Source organism: Gossypium hirsutum, chromosome D10 (assembly GCF_007990345.1).
Source record: "Gossypium hirsutum isolate 1008001.06 chromosome D10, Gossypium_hirsutum_v2.1, whole genome shotgun sequence".
Lineage (NCBI taxonomy): Eukaryota > Viridiplantae > Streptophyta > Magnoliopsida > Malvales > Malvaceae > Gossypium > Gossypium hirsutum.
Window position 1 is genome coordinate 26,208,391 of NC_053446.1, and position 14,724 is coordinate 26,223,114.

A 14,724-nucleotide genomic window follows, 5' to 3' on the forward strand; every position below is an offset into this window, starting at 1 on the left:
ATTCAAGTAAGCTGATTCGTGTCTTGTATTTTGTTTTGTAGATTACATTTTTTGATCAGAAGATCAGATCAACTCGCAGAATCACACTATCTTGAGGACACTTTTGGTAGATTTTGTAAACATTTGGCTTATATGGCATGTAATAGGGCTAATGATTACTATGCTATATTTCATGACTATGTGTGATGTTTGGTACTTGATAATAGAATGGTAGGCTTTGTAGTATGGTTGTTAAACTTTAGGTAAATTTGAGTATGAGACTATGAAATGGTAAGTGTCATATTAAGCTGGTATGGTGTGTTTGAAATGGGTTAGTTTGGTGTCTGTTAGGGCTTATAGGTGATTATTTTGATAATTAGTAACATGAGCATTAAGATGTGTTTGGTATATGATACTTGGTATGGTGCTAGGTGATTGAAAATAACATGTTTTGGTTGTATAAGGATGTGTTTATAAACTTGTGAACATGTATTATGAATTGGTTTAGGTACCTATGTAATTGGGTGAGGAAATAGCATGAACTTGGTTATTTTTGGACACACACGACCTAGGACACAGGCTGTCACACAATCGTGTGTCACACACGGGAAACCCACACGGGTGTGTGCCCTGAGCGTGTTAGGTACAAGGTTCACAGGGGCTAGCACACGGGTTGATACACGAACATATGAACCAAGTCAGTGAGTCACACGGACTAGCAGATGGGTTGACACACAGGCATGTGAAACAAGTTAGTGAGTTACACAGGTAAGCACACGGTTAGACACACGAGCATGTGGGGAAGCCACACGGGCGTGTGGTATAACCACACAGCCATGTTGGAGCCACATGGCCTAGGCTCTGTCACATGGCCTAGACACATGGTCGTGTGACCCCTATAGATGAAATATTTCAGTTTATCCATAAATGCTCTGATTTGTTTCGATTTGGTCCCTGTTTGCTTGAAAGCTATTTTTAAGGCCCGTAAATGCATGAATATTCCATTTTGAATTTCTTAAGTATTTATTAAATTAAATTGAAAAATTAATTGCTATTGGTTATAAAATGTTCCGTTTTGTACAATAATACTCCGTAACCCTATTTCGACGATGAAAATGGGTTAGGGGTGTTATATTTGTCTTATTTCTATCTGTTCAGGTAACTCTGATTTAGGATCAGACGGTGTGTGGAGGTCAGATTGTTTTGTATTGATATAAAAATGTTTTGATCCTTTTGATTTGTATTATATTTCTGAACTTGTCTTGATTTTGATAATCTCGTCAGTAACTGGTAATCTCTAACATGAAACTAAAAAATCACTTAAGTTGACTAAACAGATTTCGGTTTTCAAAATTAAACCCCCAAAAGATTTTTTGTTACCAATCAAGTAACAGTTTGAGTGTTTTCTAAATATTTACTGAAATCAATTTTCAATACGTTGGGGTAACTCTTCCAAATTTGGCTTAAACTTCTAAGTTGGATTTGGGGTGTTACATTTTAACCTAATATAAAATATGAATATAATATATATTATATAAAAGAAGATACGATAGCATGTATGAAAATTTTAAGTTTCAAAATACTTTCTTTTGCTAGTTATATTTAAAGCGAGTCATGTTTTTAAATACCATTTTTATGTCATTAATAATAATAATAATAATAATAATAAACATCATGCATTAAATTATAATTAAAATTTAAAATTAAAACCTCAGTACAAATCACAAAATAATATAATTACATTCAACAATTAAATACAATAACATCTTTCTTTAAAAAATCATGATTATATACATATTAATGGTGATGATGTGTCAAACAAAGTTATCCATTTGTCACAATTTTAGTCCTCCGTATAAGATTGTTTCCAGCTTGTAATATATATATATATATGATATAATGGTACTAAGGATGTATTAAATGTGGTGGAAATGTTTCCAAATTAATAAAAAAAATATAAAAGTAATAGATCATTGCATAAAATATGTTTAATACTAAGGATTAGATTCGTGAAGTAGAAATTGTAACGCTACATAACGATAAAAATATAATAAAACGAAACTGCACAAACACTGTGAAAGGGTTCCGGAATCACAACTTCACCGCTCTTGAGTCGCCCTTCCTTCTTAAGTGGGGTTAAGCTTTAATAGAATCGAATAAAAAAAAATTAAATTTATCGAGTTGAGAAATTCTATTTTATCATCTTATCTTGATTTGAAAATTTTTTAAATTGAATCGTATAAAATGAAATTCGAGTTGAATTGAATCCAGTTAAATTGTTCGAGTTAAATTAAAAAATTAAACATGTCAAATTAAAATTTTGTTACTGTATAACTAATTTCATGTTATGACACATAAATTTGAAACTAAGTATATTTGAGAAAAAATTCAAAGCAAAAAAAAAAGAAAAAGAAAAAAGATACTTTAGTAAGATAAACTTGAATAATTAATTAACTTTTTAGGTCTCAAAATTATTATTTTAGAAACAAATTTAAAATTTTAACTTTCTTTATATGTTCTTTAGAAATTTTTTAAAATATAAATTTTAGAATTTTTATAAATATTTTATTTTTAAAAATCATTTTAAATTATTTTGTAATTTTTGTTGAAAGAGAGACCAATTTGCTCATTTTCAAAATTGACAGGGATAAAAGAGTATTTACACCAATTTGTTATTCGAATTATTCGAATTTTAAAATTCACCTCGATTCGAACTCGAAAATCAAATTACTTATTCGCGTTGACTTGAATAATTCGAATAACTCGATTCGATTAATTAAAAATTAAAATTTCTTTTTCGATTTTTTCGCATCGAATTGAGTTTTACTTACTCTTATTTTCAAGTTAGTAAATGAGCATTTAATTAAAATCTTGATGGGAAATTTTTAGTTATTAAGAAAAGGTCCAATACACATGGTAAATATTTTCGTTAAGTAATTTAAATGTAATGGGAATGAAATTTATGAATTCTCTAGTAAATGATACATCAACACTACCCTCTTATGGAAGATAAGAATATATAAAAGTGATAACTAAAGTAGATTTTTTTTTGGGTACGTGAATTGTGCCCGGGATTTGCTGGTATTTGTTTATGATTTAAAAAAAAAATTAAAGTGGTATATTTATTTTTATCGGAATGTGGTGCATTTACGAGTAAAAAAAAGAGAAAAACGAGTTTTTAACTCAAATGAGAGAAGATGATTTTTATTGAATTGATGAATAATTCCAAATGATTCTAACTTTTTATTAACTTTACAATAGCTAAAATTAATAAATTCAAAGCTAAAAATAACAAAACTAAATACCAAAAAAATTCTAAACCATATTTGATAATCCCTAGTTTTTAGGGATGATATTATTTACCAAATATGAAAAATATCTTAACAATCCCTCCCTTAAACATACACTTTTAGTTTAAAACATACTTACTACTTCATGTCAAATGCCAAGTATTTTCTTGAACTTGACAAATGATGCCAATTTGAGTGGCGCGATAAATACATCAACAACTTGACTCTCACTTCTACAATACTCTAGCTCAATTGCTCCATCATTGCTAAGATCTCGTAGAAAGTAATATTTTACATCAATATGCTTGCTTCTTCCATGCAACACAAGATTCTTTGACAACTTGATGGCTGAGTTGTTATCACAAAAAATTGTAGTGGCTCTTCCTGGCTAGAATTGTAGTTTTTCAAGGATTCTCCTAAGCCAAATAGCTTGACAAGCATAAGTTGTAGCAACAAAAATTCAGCATATGTGTTTGATAATGTGACAATGGATTGCTTCTTAGATGACCACGAAATAGCCCCTGTGCCAAGCATAAAAACATAGCCTGAAGTGGTCCTTCTGTCATCTTGATCTCCTGCATAATCACTGTTGGTGAAGCCAATCATGTTTGAATTTTCACCTTATTGTAGAAAAGCCCAAAATCCTTGGTTCCTTGCAAGTAACGAAAGATTCTCTTGGTAACTAATAAATGTTTTTCAGTTAGGCTCTCCATACACCTGCTAATAAGACTGACAGAATACATAATTTCTGGCCTCGTAGCAGATAGATACATCAAACTGCCTACAATTTGCTTGTAAAGTATGCTATCTACCTTCTTTCCATTTTATTTTTTAATTAGATTTAAGCCAAACTCAGTTAGAGTGTTGGTAGAGTTGCAATTCATCATCTTGAATTTGTCAAAAATTTCTCTTACATACTTTTTCTAGGAGACAAAAATTCCATCATCAGATTGTATCACTTCTAGGCCAAGGAAATAGTGCATCTTCCCAATATCAGACATCTCAAACTCATCCATCATAGGTTTCCCTTCCTCCAAGTATCCATGTAAGAATGTCGATTTGATATCTAACTTGAAGATAGGCCAAAAGTTCCAGGATACTAAAGCAACCACCAATCTAATGGTGTCATGTCTTGTAATTGGGACAAAATTTTTTGTGTAGTCCACACCATACTCTTGCTTGTACCCCTTAACAACTAACCACGCCTTGCACTTGTCAACTTCTCCATTTTCCTTCATCTTCTTCTTGTAGACCCACTTGACAGCATTGGTTTTGTGCCCTTTAAGAAGATCAATCAACTCCTAAGTATCATTCCTTTTATTGGCTTTGATTTTCAACATCCATTGTCTTTTTCCATTTTTGCCTCAATAACAACACTTTCAAAACTTGTTGGGTCATAATATGCAAATAATGGAAAATGAACAATTGTATCATCATTTTCTCCAATTTCAATTACCTCATAATCTTGCAACCATGCGGGCCTTCTTTGTACATGGCGAAGTGCTTCAGTTGTTGCACTAGTTTCTTCTCCATGTGTAGGCAATACTTTTGTAACAACTTGTTTTTCAGTGGTGTCGAAAACGGTGGTTTCGAAACCTCATTTTTTATATTCAAGTTCATAATGTTAGCATAAAGTTTAATTAAAGTTTGGTTCGTTAATTTTTTCAATTGGATAGTTAATTAAGGTATAAGGACTAAATTGTAAAGGTGATAAAAGTTAATAGCTATGGATTTTTAATTATTTGGAGGACCAATTGAGCAAATGGTCCATTAGATTATAGTCAAGCGTGGTGCATGCTAGTCACAACATCAACATTGTTAATTAAGATAAAAAATTAACTACTTAAATTAAATTAAATTAATTATAATTAATTAAATGTTAATTAAAGTATAAAAAATAAAAAGATGACATTTTTCATTCATCTTCAACCTTGTGTCGTGAGAAGAAGAAACAAAACCCTTAAAGCTTCCAAACTTTCGATCCCTCAATTGGTATGTTCAATTTAGTCATTTTCTTGTAATTTTTATGTTTTTAAGGTCCCGAAAGCTTGATTTAGCTAGCCTGTTTACCAATTTGTAAAATTGTTAAAATTTTCAAAAGTTTTCATTGTTGAATACTTGATGAAATTGGTGTTAATCTTTTAGATTTAAAGGTTAGATATGAAAAATGACTAGCTTGTAAAGTTTAATTGTTAGTTTTTGCACCTAGGGACCAAAGTGCATAAATTTTGAACTTGTTGTTAAAATTTTGTAATTATTGATAATAGAGGGTTACAGAGGGATGAAATTGAGATCAATTTCAAAATTGACGCTCAAATTTAAAAGTTATAGCGATTCTGATTTTAGAGACTAAATTGAATAAAATGCAAAACTTAAGGAAACATTCAAAATATATAATTGAACTGTCATATGTATATAATAGGATGATTTAAGGTATTTGGAATTGATAAATTGAAATGAATTATTGTATAGATCGGGAGTTGAACCAAACAGAAGATAATCGAGGAAAAGGTAAAATTGTGGATTAGTCCTTGACATCTTACTTGTTGCTTTTTCCAGGTAAGTTCATATGGAACTTACTATTTTTTTTGTCTTATGTTTGAATCAAATTATAATATTAGCTTAGGTTAATTGTAATTTCATAATGTTGTCATATAAAGGACTAAATCGTAAAGTATGAAAATATAGTTATTTTGAATAGATACAATGTATTGAATGAATGTGAAATGGCTATATTATTGAATGATATGTATATGATGATATTATAAGATTTGAAATGGTATAGAAACGGTTATTTTAAATAGTGCCCGTGTGAACTTAATAAACGATTAGGATACGAATAGCATGACTTAGGGTCCAAACGGAAAAAGGAAATGATTCAAAAAAAAAAGAATGAAAAAGGGTGTTTGATCATGGATTAATACAAGAGGTGAGCGGTTGATCGAATCGAGTGAAAAAATTGAGTTAATCGAGTTGACAAGACCTATTTTACCATCCTAACTCGATTTAAATTTTTTTCGAATTGAGTCGAGCCGATTTGAATCGAGTGAAATTGTTCGAGTTATATTAAAAAATTAAACATGTCAAATTAAAATATTGTTAGAGTATAACTAATTTCATGTTAGAGCACATAAATTTGAAACCATATATATTTGAGAACTTTTTCAAAGCAAAATAATAAAAAATACTTGAGTATGATAAACTTGAATAATTAATTAACTTATTTAGGTCCCCAAAATTATTATTTTAGAAAAAAAGTAATTTTTAATTATCTTTATATATATTTTAGATTTTTTTTAGAATTTTTTTTAAATATTTTGAATTTTTTGTAATTTTTGTTGAGAAAGAAACCAATTTGCTTATTTTCGAAAGAAACCAATTTGCTTATTTTCAAACTTGATAGGGACCAAAATGATACTTACACCAATTTGTTATTCGAATTATTCAAATTTTAAAATTCAACTTAATTTGAACTAGAAACTCGAATTACTTATTCAAGTTGACTTGAATAATTCGAATTACTTGAATAACTCGATTCGATTAACTCGAAAATCAATTTTTTTCAAATCGAATCTAGTTTTGCTCACCTCTAATTAATACGATGGCTTGAGATCTAGCATATGTTGCGGATTCTCTGAAGCTAGTGTAAGCAACATCGAACTAAGCTTGTTTGAGCAACCCTATGGTGAAGTTAATGTTTGCAGCCCAATTATGATAACTCGTGTGAGCAAATTAGTCTCGTGTATCTGAGTTCATTTTGATATAGTTCTCCTGCCAAAATAGAAATTAAAACGATAATTAAAAGAAAAAATGAAATGATTGATCGTGGATTGGAAATGTGATATTTATAATTTAAACATAGTTTAATAGTATATGTTATAATACGAAATAGTTATTTATGTATATGATTTTGTATTATGGTTTGATATTGAAATGAACTAACGTAGTGATTGTGTAATTGAATTGTTCATGAAAGTATAAGGTTGCCAAAAGATGTCATGTTTGTACCAATTTGTTTCAATTGCTAAATTGTTATAAATGTCAAGGTAATTTATGTAAAATTTTCATATTGATTTACTAATCATTCAAAATGCTTACCTAGTTGTTTTTTTTTCTGTAGATTTTTGGTTTGTGGAACATGTCAATCGAATCAGCTTAAAGACCACACTATCCTACCATCTATTCTGTAGTCTTTTAAACGTTTTAGACTCGATTTTTGTGGCATGTACATAGGTGTTGCTATATTAACTTAAAAATGTTAGTTTGGTTTGAAACTTTGGTAATTGTAACATCCCTAACCCGTATCCATTGCCGGAATAGGGTTATGGAGTATTACCATATAACCGTAACATAAAAACATACATTTCATACATTAATATAAACATAGCATAAATCATTCATTTACATGCATATTGTCTCTTAACCGAGCCCTTGAGGCTTTAGAAACACGATAGCAACAATTCGGGACCAAATTGGAAACATTTGGAAAGTTTAGGGAAAAGTTAAAAAATTTAAACTGCAGGGGTCACACGGCTAAGACAAATGCCCGTGTAACTTCGACATAGGGACACAGGGCCCTGTCCCAGCCCATGTCCATGCCCGTGTAACTCTCTGAGTTGGGTCACACGGCCAAGCCACATGTCTGTGTGCTAGGCTGTGTAACTCTTGAAATAGTCACACACGCCCGTATACCAGACCGTGCTGCCTGGCCATATGTCACACATGGCTGAGTCACACGCCCGTGTCTTAGGCTGTGTGGACATGAAAGTGGCCAAAAATAAGCCATTTCCATCACCAAATCAATCATGTACTAGAATGATGGAAATGTGCAAGTGTACACAATCACAACAAGTAATAAAGTAACAAGTAAATGTCGAGTTATCATACCCACAGGGACTATGAAAAGAATTATTTATAAATGCTATTTAAAACACTTTGGTGAAGAAAAATATTTTGTTGAAGAGGGTGATTAAAAACTAAGATTTTAAACTAAGTAAGCTAAATAAATAAATCTCAAATGCACGATTTCAAAATACGATTTTAATCAAGATGACATAATTGTGTTAGATTAATTACATTTCTTAACTTAGAATTATTAAACTCATGTTTATATTGTAACGAATAAGTTCACGGCAACTCGGTAAATTGCTAACTTATGAACATACTCACCTACCAAAATCCATTTATCTTTTGACTATATCCCTATGTCAATTCAACCGATTAAACAAATCTTAATAGGCAAATATGTTATTGCAGATCCATACTTATTACATTGAAATAATATCTTGTACATATCCCTATGTTAATTCAAACAATTAACTCGATTTAATAAGCACATAAAAGACTATGTGAGCTAACAAAGTATCCTTACCTTGAAACAGTTTAATCACAATAATCTTGCAAGTTATGCAAGACAAATGTATCGTCAGATACCGTTGCTAATCTAACCCTCAGCTACCTTAGATGATTAAACATGCACTGATTGAGTACCGTGTCCATTACTTACAATTTCAATCTGTTTAAGTAATTAATTCATTAGTTACCTAAAAATTGTAATGCAAGAATAACTTAGTCATGATTTTACTTATTCAAGCATCTTACCGAGGCCTATAACAACATAAACACAATTTCAATAATTTTAATAAATGAAATGCAATCAACCTAACACGAATTAAATTCAAGCTAAATTGATTAAATTAACCCAACAACATAAATATTCATAGATATGTTTAGCATAACAACAACAAAAATTTAAGAGATAGGGAACAAGAATCAAATCCGGTGTTTTTCTGTGGCTTGACTAATTGCTCCATTCTTCCTTCTCCGTTGTCCTCGTCGACCAAGGATGCTATGAAAACTTAATTTCTGCTCCAAATAGTTTATGAATGCCCCTTTCCCAAGAGGAGAAGTCGGTAAGAGAGCAAGGGAATTTTGGAATGGAAAAGAAGAGAGAAAGTAGAGAGAAGAGAGGAAAGATGTGAATGCTTGAGGTGTGTTTTTAAAATGACCAGCCTAAGGTGGTTTTTATAACTAAGGAGGGATTATAAAAATAGCTAAAATTATCAGCCAAAGAGCCCTCCCTTGGTTGGCCACACATGTGGCAAGGGTGATAGTTTCAACTTTGCTAATTTAGGCTTGGGGCAAATCTATAAAGCCACCAATTGTGAATGGGTTTGAATGCAACTTGAACAAGTCTTCAAGGGCCTCTTTGCAAGCTTAAATAATCAGCTAATAAGCTGATTTGGGTCAGCTCTTGGGACGGTTTTTGGGCTGTCCATTTCTTGGTCGGTTCGGTTCACTCGGTTTAGTTCAATTGGACCACTTTTTCTTAATTAATTAATAATAATTTATTAACCAAAATTAAATTGTATATAAATTAAAATTAATTATATTATAAATTAATAAATATAATTTTGGATCGTCTTAGGCTGAAATTTAGTTCGCCTCAATACTTCAAATTGCTTCTCAGTTTTATGCTTCTAGCAGTGTCTGCCGAGTCATTTTTTGCCCTTTGTGCAAATCTTTCGAAAATAACTAAAATTCATCAAAATTAATTATAAAATTAACTAAAATTCAACATGTTCATATTTTAGTGCACTTTAATTATTTTGTAAAAATTAATTATTCTTCGACAAGAATTTTATCGAAATTGTATGATTTTAAGTTAAAAAGGGTATGTAAAAATGTGTAAATTTTCGTGTTTTTGTGTACCTAAAAGCATTTTCTACACATGATCAAGGCATCATAGCATGATCATAATCAACATGGAATGACCAATTCACTAGTCTAATACCATTCAACCAATATGTCATATAAGGTACCTTAAAATCAAGCATACAAACTTGCCTAAACATATGCATTACCACATTTAAAACATGCACATCTAGTTCAATATCATTTTAAAACATATCATAACTGTGACCATAAGTAACTCAATACAAACATACCATTTTAATTTCCTAAAATCAACCAACCAATGTGCCTTTCATAGACATCGCAATTATATGCAAACATCAACTACTAAAACATGTTAGCATGGATCCGTTCTTAGCATAGCAACTTAATTCAATCATAAACCAAAACAAACCACAAGTGTTCACTTTCATACAATTCTAATTTACACAAAAAATATACCTATTTATAATCTTAATAAAATAGCTAATAACTTAATTTAGTATATTGTCATATTGTACCAAAACAACCTATATAGCCACATATACATGCCACTACCCTAAGAGACACAAGAACTATTGACATCAATGGATAGTGTGAGTCGAAAGTTTGATCCATCCAAATGTCAACAACAACAATCTACAAAACAATCCACAAGAACAACTAAGCTTATAGAGCTTAGTAAGAACATAGTATATCATTTAACCTAACAAAAATTTAATAAAAATCATATAATACTCGATTCAAAGTTACCAGAGTGTAAACAGGGGCACGTAAGTGCAATTCAGGGGTATCGAAGTACAAACAGGGGTACGCAAGTGCAATTCTGGGGTACCGAAGTACAAACAGGGGCACATAAGTGTAATTCAGGGGTACCGAAGTACAGGCAGGGGCACGCATGTGCAATTTAGGGGTATCAATGTACAAATAGGGGCATACATATGCAATTCAGGGGTACCGAAGTACAAACAGGGTCACGTATGTGCAATTCATGGGTACCGAAGTACAAACAGGGGCACGTATGCGCAATTCATAGAATAATTAACTATAAGAATATAATTACATAACTATAATATGGAAATACAAGTAGGAATTCAATTACATTTTGAAGTACTATGAACTTACCTTGACGACTAGAGCGTAGAAATATGATCGAGCTAATCCATGATTTTCATCTTTCCTCGATTTAGATCCGGTTGAGATTTATCTTGATCTAAATAAATAATTATATTCAATTAAGAATCATGTAAGAAAATTCATGGAAAAACCCTAAACCTTTAACAATTTTGCAAATCAATCCCTGGACTAGTTAGATTAAGCTACAACGATCCCGAAAACATAAAAATCATTAAAAACGAAATCGAAATACATATCATGCAAGAAAAAATGGCTTGATCCAACCCTAGCTATGTCCCCTTTAAAGAATCACTATACAAGAAAGTAAAATGGAAGAGATGATGATTTCTACTTTAAAAACATTCAAAATTTCAATAATACTTTGCCATGAATACCCACTAACATTAAAAATTGTCTAATTACCACTTAAGTCTACTCACATTTAAATTTCATAGCTAATTAATACGTTTAACTAATAGAACTTCATATTTTAACCTTTTGCAATTTAGTGTTTTCACTTAATTAAGCATGCTAGAAACACGAAAATTTATGTGTTTTTACATGCCCTTTTTAACTTAAAATCATGCTATTTCGGTTAAATTCTTGTCAAAAAATAATTAAATATTATAAAATAATTAAATTATGTTAAAAATATGAACATGATGAATTTTAATTAATTTTATAGTTAATTTTGATTAATTTTGACTATTTTCGATAGATTTGCACAAAGGGCGAAAATTGGCTCGGCAGACAATGCTCAAAGAATAAAACCGAGAAGCAATTTCAAGCATCGAGGCAAATTTATTTCCAGCGTAAGATGGTCCAAAAATGTGTGTTAATTCATAATATAATTAAATTTCATTTATTCCCAATTTAATTTGGGCTAAATAAATTATTATTAATTAATTATGGAAAAAAGGGTCTAGTTGAACCGCATTGGTTGAACCAAATCTAGTGAATCGAACCAGCCACCAATTGGGCTACCCAGAATAGTCCATATGCTGACCCAAATCAGCACTTTAGCTGACTAAATAAGCTTGCAAAGAAGATCTTGAAGAACTTTCAACCTTGCATTCAAACCCCTCCAAAAAATGTGGCTTTATGGATTTGCCCCAAGTATTTTTAGCAAAGTTGAATCTCTCAACTTTCCCATGTGTGTGGCCAGCCAAGGGGAGTCACTTTGGCTGATGGAATTTTCTATTTTTAGCAGCCACAATTAGCTATAAAAGCCACCCATTGCTGATCATTCAACTCCTCCCTCACACTCTTATTATCTCTTCTCCTCTCTCACTTTCTCTCAACTTTTCCTTTTCATTTTCCCTTTCGGTCAAGTGCCGATTTCTTCTCTTGGAAAAGAGGTCCTCATCAGCCATTTTTGAGTAGAAATTAAAGTTTTCCTAAGCCACCTTGATAGCTGAGGACAACGGAGAACGAAGAACGGAGTAATCAGCCAAGCCACGGAGAAACACCAAATTTGCTTCTCGTTCCTTATCTTTTTAAATTTCGTTGTTGTTTTGAAAAACATGTTTATGAATATTTATGCCATTAAAATGGTTATTTGAATCAATCTAGCTTGAATTTAATCCGTGTTGGGTTGATTATATTTTGCCTGCTTGAATTATTGAAATTGTGTTTGTGTTGTTATAGGCCTCGGTAACATGCTTGATTAAGTAAAATCATGCCTAAGTTATTCTTGCAATATTAATTGTTAGATAACTAATGAATTAATTATTAAATTTTATTAAAATTTTAATTGACTGACACAATACTTAATCAATGCATGTTTGTTCTTCTAAGGTAGCTGAAGTTAATTTAGCATTGTATTTGGCCATACACATGCCTAGCATAACTTGAAAGATTATTGTGATTAAACTCTTTCAAGGTAGAAATACTATGTTACCTCACTTGATCTTTTATATGCTTGTGAAGATTGATTAATCACTTGGATTGACATTGAAAAAATGTTCAAGAGATTGATTAATTTAATAAGTATGTATGAGCAGTAGTCAGCAAATTACCGAGTTGTAGTGAATTTGTTCGTAGCAGTATAAACATAAGTTTAACAATTCTAAGTTAAAGGGATGTAATTAATCCAACACAATTATGTCATCTTGGTGAAACCTTATTTGAAATCATGCATTAGAACCTTTTTATTTTTAAATTCTTTTTTTACTTAGTTTTAAACCCTTAGTTTTTAATCATCTTTAAAACAAAATATTTTCCATCACCAAAGTGTTTTAACATTAATTTCATAAATATTCCTTTTTACAGTCCTTGTGGGTACGGTAACTTGACATTTACCTGTCATTTTATTACATGTTGCGATTGTGTACACTTGTACATTTTCGTTGTTCCAAGTTTTTGGCACCGTTGCCGGGGACTGTTTAAAAAAAAGCCATTATTTGTGAATTTGCTTTTACATTTTGGTTTTTTTATTTTCCTATTTAAATCTTTACTTACTGAATCTTTCTGTGATTATTTCAGGTGTTTATGAGTATTGACCAGATTATCGACTTACTCCCTGTGGACCTGAAATAGAACGAACCTTTCGACAGCGAAGAAGACAAGCGAACCAGAAAAGGACCGAAGAGATAAACTTTGAGAATATGAATCAAGGAAACAGAGCAAACCTTGCTCAGAATCCTATCATTATTTCTGATGATAGGGATAGATCTTTACGATAGTATGCCGTGCCAGTATTTAACGATCTTAATACGAGTATTAGGAGACCCGAAATCGAGACACAATAATTCAAGCTGAACCCAGCCATGTTTCAGATGCTTTAAACTGTGGGCCAATTCAGTGGAATGCCTACTGAAGATGCTCGTATTCACTTAAGACTATTTATGGAAGTGAGCGATTCTTTCATGTTAGTCGGAGTACCCGAAGATGCATTACGACTGAAGTTATTTCCATATTCACTAAGGGACAGAGATCGTGTCTGCTTGAACTCATTGCCATCGAACTCCATTTCTACATGGCAAGAGTTAGCCGAGAGATTCCTCATGAAGTATTTCCTATCGAGCAAGAATGCCAAGTTGAGGAATGAGATCACTACCTTCCAACAAATGGATGATGAGTCCCTGTATGAGGCATGGGAAAGGTTCAAAGAGTTATTACGAAAGTGCCCTCATCATGGAATCCTACATTGCATTCAACTTAAGACATTCTATAATGGTCTCAATGCTCAGACGAGGATGGTAGTGGACGCCTCTGCTAATGGTGCTCTCCTTTCTAAGTATTATAATGAGGCTTCCAAAATTATTGAGAGGATTGCGAGCAACAATTACCAATGGCCAACCAATCGAGTAGAGTCAGGAAGACGAGTCGCTGGAATACATAAAGTCGACGCTCTCACTTCACTCGCATCTCAGGTATCTTCAATATCCTCAATGCTTAAGAATCTTACCAGTAATGAGTCTAGAAGTTTTGCAGCCCAACCACCTAACCAATTTGAGAATATAACCTGTGTGTATTATGGGGAAGGACATTTGTTTGAAGAATGTTCATCGATCCTCGAATCAGTATATTACATGGGTAACCAAAACCAAAACCGAAGGAGGCAAAGACTGTAATCCAACTTTTATAACTTATCATGGTGAAATCACCTGAATTTTCCTAGAGTAACCAAGGGGCTGGAACCAATAACAGTTACACCCAACCTAGA

General features: G+C 31.7%; 1 non-coding gene across 1 annotated transcript; it reads right to left on the bottom strand.

Annotated features, from left to right (window-relative positions):
- Positions 1-14,092: 14,092 nt before the first annotated feature.
- On the bottom strand, positions 14,093-14,199 carry LOC121222696 (small nucleolar RNA R71). Its single transcript, XR_005920058.1, has one exon. It is a non-coding gene; the product is annotated as a small nucleolar RNA R71 (small nucleolar RNA).
- Positions 14,200-14,724: the final 525 nt, after the last annotated feature.